Source organism: Rutidosis leptorrhynchoides, chromosome 9 (genome assembly GCF_046630445.1).
Source record: "Rutidosis leptorrhynchoides isolate AG116_Rl617_1_P2 chromosome 9, CSIRO_AGI_Rlap_v1, whole genome shotgun sequence".
NCBI classification, from domain to species: Eukaryota; Viridiplantae; Streptophyta; class Magnoliopsida; order Asterales; family Asteraceae; genus Rutidosis; species Rutidosis leptorrhynchoides.
In genome coordinates, this window is record NC_092341.1 from 372009277 (window position 1) to 372015537 (window position 6261).

A 6261-nucleotide genomic window follows, 5' to 3' on the forward strand; every position below is an offset into this window, starting at 1 on the left:
AAAATCAAAATTGGCCAACATTTTAACGTGTATTTAAACTAGAAATTTATAGTTTTTGAACAAAATGAACAAATTTAGACAATTATGTTAAAGTTTATGTTTATGTTTATGATCTTCTTCTATATTTGCACATATAATTTTTGAAATCTAATATTTAAATGCATAAAGTACAATCCAGTTAATCCCCGATTAATCCCCGAATTGCCGATTAATCCTTCCAAAGTTCTGATCGATTAATCTCCGAATAGCGAATTTTGCAACCTTGCAAAGGATAATTCAAAATAAAGCCATATGGATATAATATTATTTAAATTAAAAACAGTACGTAAAAAAGTTCTCACTTATATATATATATATATATATATATATATATATATATATATATATATATATATATATATATATATATATGAAGATCCATTGAGAATTTTTTTAGTGTGAGAACTCTAGGAACTCCAAAAAACACCTAAATACACCTAAATTCGAGCAAAAAAAGAGGAATTCGAGCAAAAATACAAAACACGGACGAACAAAAATTTCATAGTCGAGTAAAAAAAAAAAATTCCGAAAAAAATGTAGAACCATTTTTTGTTCGAATATCAAAATTTTTGTTCGACTACCTATATGTTCTACATTTTTGCGTTCAAATTTCAAAAATGTGGAACACATTTTTTGTTCTAATATCAAATTTTTGTTCGTCCTTCTTTTTTTTTGTTCGACTTTCTCCATTTTTGCTCGACTATCATGTTTTTTGCTCGTCCGTGTCCTATTTTTTACTCGAATATGGAGTTTTTTGCTCGAATTTCCCATTTTTGCTCGAATTTCAGTGTATTTTTGAGTTCTCAGGGTTCTCACACAAAAAAAGTTCTCATTTGATCCCTCTACTATATATATATATATATATATATATATATATATATATATATATATATATATATATATATATATATATAATAGTTATAAAGATAAAGATAAGTGTATAGACTGGAAATATTTACGTCATTTTTTAAAATGAATAGAGAATCTAAAAAGTAACAAAAATGGGAAAAAAGAAAAAACAAAAAAACAAAACAAAAAAACTTAAGTTGTATTACAAGCCAGGTTAATGATATTCTTTTTAACCATATTTCAAAGGGAGCTGATTCGTACACCACTAAATTTTAGTCATACACCATCAAACGTGCATTAAAATATTGTACTGTACAACACTGTAATGCATATTTGGTGGTGTATGGCTAAATTTGGTGGTGTACGAATCAGCCAGCTATTTCACATATACAACTCATATTAAAATATTGTGAAAAATACTATATCACCCCTTTGTAAACATTAGGTTAGGACAATGACTATAACTTCAAATGACATAATCATTGGCGGTAATTAGTATATAAGTTTAATTTAATTTTTACCGATGAGGGATTCTTAACCACAATTATATCAGAAACTAGTGAAATGACCCGTAGAAACACGGGTTTGTTTAAACGAAACAGTTTAATGATATGTTTTAGGTATTAAGTGAATGTAAATGTTAAAGTCATTTAGTTTATTGCCCGTAGAACCACGGATTCTGACTAAGAAACTTGTCGTTGATTTTACAAACATAAAGTTCGCTCAAAGTTGAATATTTATATTTTTAATAATAATAATTAATAATAATAATAATAAATGCCTTTCAAATTTTTTCAGAAAAATTAAATTACAATTTAGGAGAGATTAATATTTCCTTTTACAAAAGATTTTGTATTATTTTAGCGAATATTGCCTGGACATTCGGGAGGAAGGTGTTTAGCCTTTCCGTTTCAGTGATTGTAATCTCTTTTATCTTTAATGATATTTACGGGTGATAACCCTTTACCCAAAAAAAATTATGACATTATCATTATGAAAAGTAAAATGTAATTTAGCTTAATAATGATGTCATCATTTTAGAGATTTATTAGACTACATAGATAGATATAGATGTAACAAATACGAAGTATCATATAAAAGTAGTTAAATCATTTCTCCATTCTTGTCAAATTATCTCCCTTTTTAACTTTTGAACATTTTTATTTTCAACTTAAACTTAAAATATATTTGATTATGTTATATAATATTCGATGAAATTTAAATGAATAAACATGTTTTTTAAACTTGATTATTTATTTATTTATATAATTTTAATCAAGTACTCCGTATCATATAACACAAACATAAATACGTACCATATAATACAAACATCAATACTGTATCTAAAGTTAATGTTGAAAAAGTGAAATTTTCATTATTATAAAATAATTTAGACCCTTATTGGACGAGAGAGTACAATAGTTACATTAAAATCGAAACGCTTTTCTTTTTTCATGTTATGTGAAAAAAGAAACTAGATTTTTACTCAGATGTTCAAGGCTATTAGGGAGGTCCCAACGGTTAGCCCAGCCCACCCGCCCACACTCGTCCAGCCTGGGCGCCGATGGCACAGAGGCCGCTCAGGTCCCGCCCAGCCCCTCACCCAGCTACTTCTGCTTCGATTTCGTCCGTTTTCAGCATATTTGAGGACGAGATTTTTGTAGTGACCCGAACTTTTCCATGTTTATATATATTAATTGAGATTGATATTTACATGATTAAATGTTTCCAACATGTTAAGCAATCAAACTTGTTAAGACTTGATTAATTGAAATAGGTTTCATATTGACAATTGACCACCCAAGTTGACCGGTGATTCACGAACGTTAAAACTTGTAAAAACTATATGATGACATATATATGGTTATATATATAGTTAACATGATATTATGATAAGTAAACATATCATTAAGTATATTAACAATGAACTACATATGTAAAAACAAGACTACTAACTTAATGATTTTGAAACGAGACATATATGTAACGATTATCGTTGTAACGACATTTAATGTATATATATCATATTAAGAGATATTCGTACATCATAATATCATGATAATATAATAATTTAAAATCTCTTTTGATATTATAAACATTGGGTTAACAACATTTAACAAGATCGTTAACCTAAAGGTTTCAAAACAACATTTACATGTAACGACTAACGATGACTTAACGACTCAGTTAAAATGTATATACATGTAGTGTTTTAATATGTATTTATACACTTTTGAAAGACTTCAATACACTTATCAAAATACTTCTACTTAACAAAAATGCTTACAATTACATCCTCGTTCAGTTTCATCAACAATTCTACTCGTATGCACCCGTATTCGTACTCGTACAATACACAGCTTTTAGATGTATATACTATTGGTATATACACTCCAATGATCAGCTCTTAGCAGCCCATGTGAGTCACCTAACACATGTGGGAACCATCATTTGGCAACTAGCATGAAGTATCTCATAAAATTACAAAAATATGAGTAATCATTCATGACTTATTTACATGAAAACAAAATTACATATCCTTTATATCTAATCCATACACCAACGACCAAAAACACCTACAAACACTTTCATTCTTCAATTTTCTTCATCTAATTGATCTCTCTCAAGTTCTATCTTCAAGTTCTAAGTGTTCTTCATAAATTCTACAAATTCTAGTTACATAAAATCAAGAATACTTTCAAGTTTGCTAGCTCACTTCCAATCTTGTAAGGTGATCATCCAACCTCAAGAAATCTTTGTTTCTTACAGTAAGTTATCATTCTAATACAAGGTAATAATCATATTCAAACTTTGGTTCAATTTCTATAACTATAACAATCTTATTTCAAGTGATGATCTTACTTGAACTTGTTTTCGTGTCATGATTATGCTTCAAGAACTTCGAGCCATCCAAGGATCCGTTGAAGCTAGATCCATTTTTCTATTTTACAGTAGGTTTATCCAAGGAACTTAAGGTAGTAATGATGTTCATAACATCATTCGATTCATACATATAAAGCTATCTTATTCGAAGGTTTAAACTTGTAATCACTAGAACATAGTTTAGTTAATTCTAAACTTGTTCGCAAACAAAAGTTAATCCTTCTAACATGACTTTTAATATCAACTAAACACATGTTCTATATCTATATGATATGCTAACTTAATGATTTAAAACCTGGAAACACGAAAAACACCGTAAAACCGGATTTACGCCGTCGTAGTAACACCGCGGGCTATTTTGGGTTAGTTAATTAAAAACTATGATAAACTTTGATTTAAAAGTTGTTATTCTGAGAAAATGATTTTTATTATGAACATGAAACTATATCCAAAAATTATGGTTAAACTCAAAGTGGAAGTATGTTTTCTAAAATGGTCATCTAGACGTCGTTCTTTCGACTGAAATGACTACCTTTACAAAAACGACTTGTAACTTATTTTTCCGACTATAAACCTATACTTTTCTGTTTAGATTCATAAAATAGAGTTCAATATGAAACCATAGCAATTTGATTCACTCAAAACGGATTTAAAATAAAGAAGTTATGGGTAAAACAAGATTGGATAATTTTTCTCATTTTAGCTACGTGAAAATTGGTAACAAATCTATTCCAACCATAACTTAATCAACTTGTATTGTATATTATGTAATCTTGAGATACCATAGACACGTATACAATGTTTCGACCTATCATGTCGACACATCTATATATATTTCGGAACAACCATAGACACTCTATATGTGAATGTTGGAGTTAGCTATACAGGGTTGAGGTTGATTCCAAAATATATATAGTTTGAGTTGTGATCAATACTGAGATACATATACACTGGGTCGTGGATTGATTCAAGATAATATTTATCGATTTATTTCTGTACATCTAACTGTGGACAACTAGTTGTAGGTTACTAACGAGGACAGCTGACTTAATAAACTTAAAACATCAAAATATATTAAAAGTGTTGTAAATATATATTTTGAACATACTTTGATATATATGTATATATTGTTATAGGTTCGTGAATCAACCAGTGGCCAAGTCTTACTTCCCGACGAAGTAAAAATCTGTGAAAGTGAGTTATAGTCCCACTTTTAAAATCTAATATTTTTGGGATGAGAATACATGCAGGTTTTATAAATGATTTACAAAATAGACACAAGTACGTGAAACTACATTCTATGGTTGAATTATCGAAATCGAATATGCCCCTTTTATAAAGTCTGGTAATCTAAGAATTAGGGAACAGACACCCTAATTGACGCGAATCCTAAAGATAGATCTATTGGGCCTAACAAACCCCATCCAAAGTACCGGATGCTTTACTACTTCGAAATTTATATCATATCCGAAGGGTGTCCCGGAATGATGGGGATATTCTTATATATGCATCTTGTTAATGTCGGTTACCAGGTGTTCACCATATGAATGATTTTTATCTCTATGTATGGGATGTGTATTGAAATATGAAATCTTGTGGTCTATTATTATGATTTGATATATATAGGTTAAACCTATAACTCACCAACAATTTTGTTGACGTTTTAAGCATGTTTATTCTCAGGTGATTATTAAGAGCTTCCGCTATAGCATACTTAAATAAGGACGAGATTTGGAGTCCATGCTTGTATGATATTGTGTAAAAACTGCATTCAAGAAACTTATTTTGTTGTAACATATTTGTATTGTAAACCATTATGTAATGGTCGTGTGTAAACAGGATATTTTAGATTATCATTATTTGATAATCTACGTAAAGCTTTTTAAACCTTTATTGATGAAATAAAGGTTATGGTTTGTTTTAAAATGAATGCAGTCTTTGAAAAACGTCTCATATAGAGGTCAAAACCTCGCAACGAAATCAATTAATATGGAACGTTTTTAATCAATAAGAACGGGACATTTCAGTTGGTATCAGAGCGTTGGTCTTAGAGAACCAGAATTTTGCATTAGTGTGTCTTATCGATATTGTTAGGATGCATTAGTGAGTCTGGACTTCGACCGTGTTTACTTGAAAAATGATTGCTTAACAAATTTTGTTGGAAACTATATATTTTTAACATGTGAATATTATATGATATATTAATCTCTTAACGTGTTTGATATTATGTGATAGATGTCTACCTCTAGAACAAGTCCCATTGACTCACCTAAAAATAATGAAGAGTCAAATGTAAATTGGAATGATTCGTGGACTGATTCACAAGTTCCCGAAGAGGAACCGGAAGAAGAGTCGGAACCGGAAGAAGAATCGGAACCGGAAGAAGAATCGGAACCGGATGAAGAAATAGAACCGGTGGGGGAAATAATAAAATGGTTAAGTAAAAAAAAATCCTCAACCAACCGACCAAGGTTAATTATGGTCAATGGT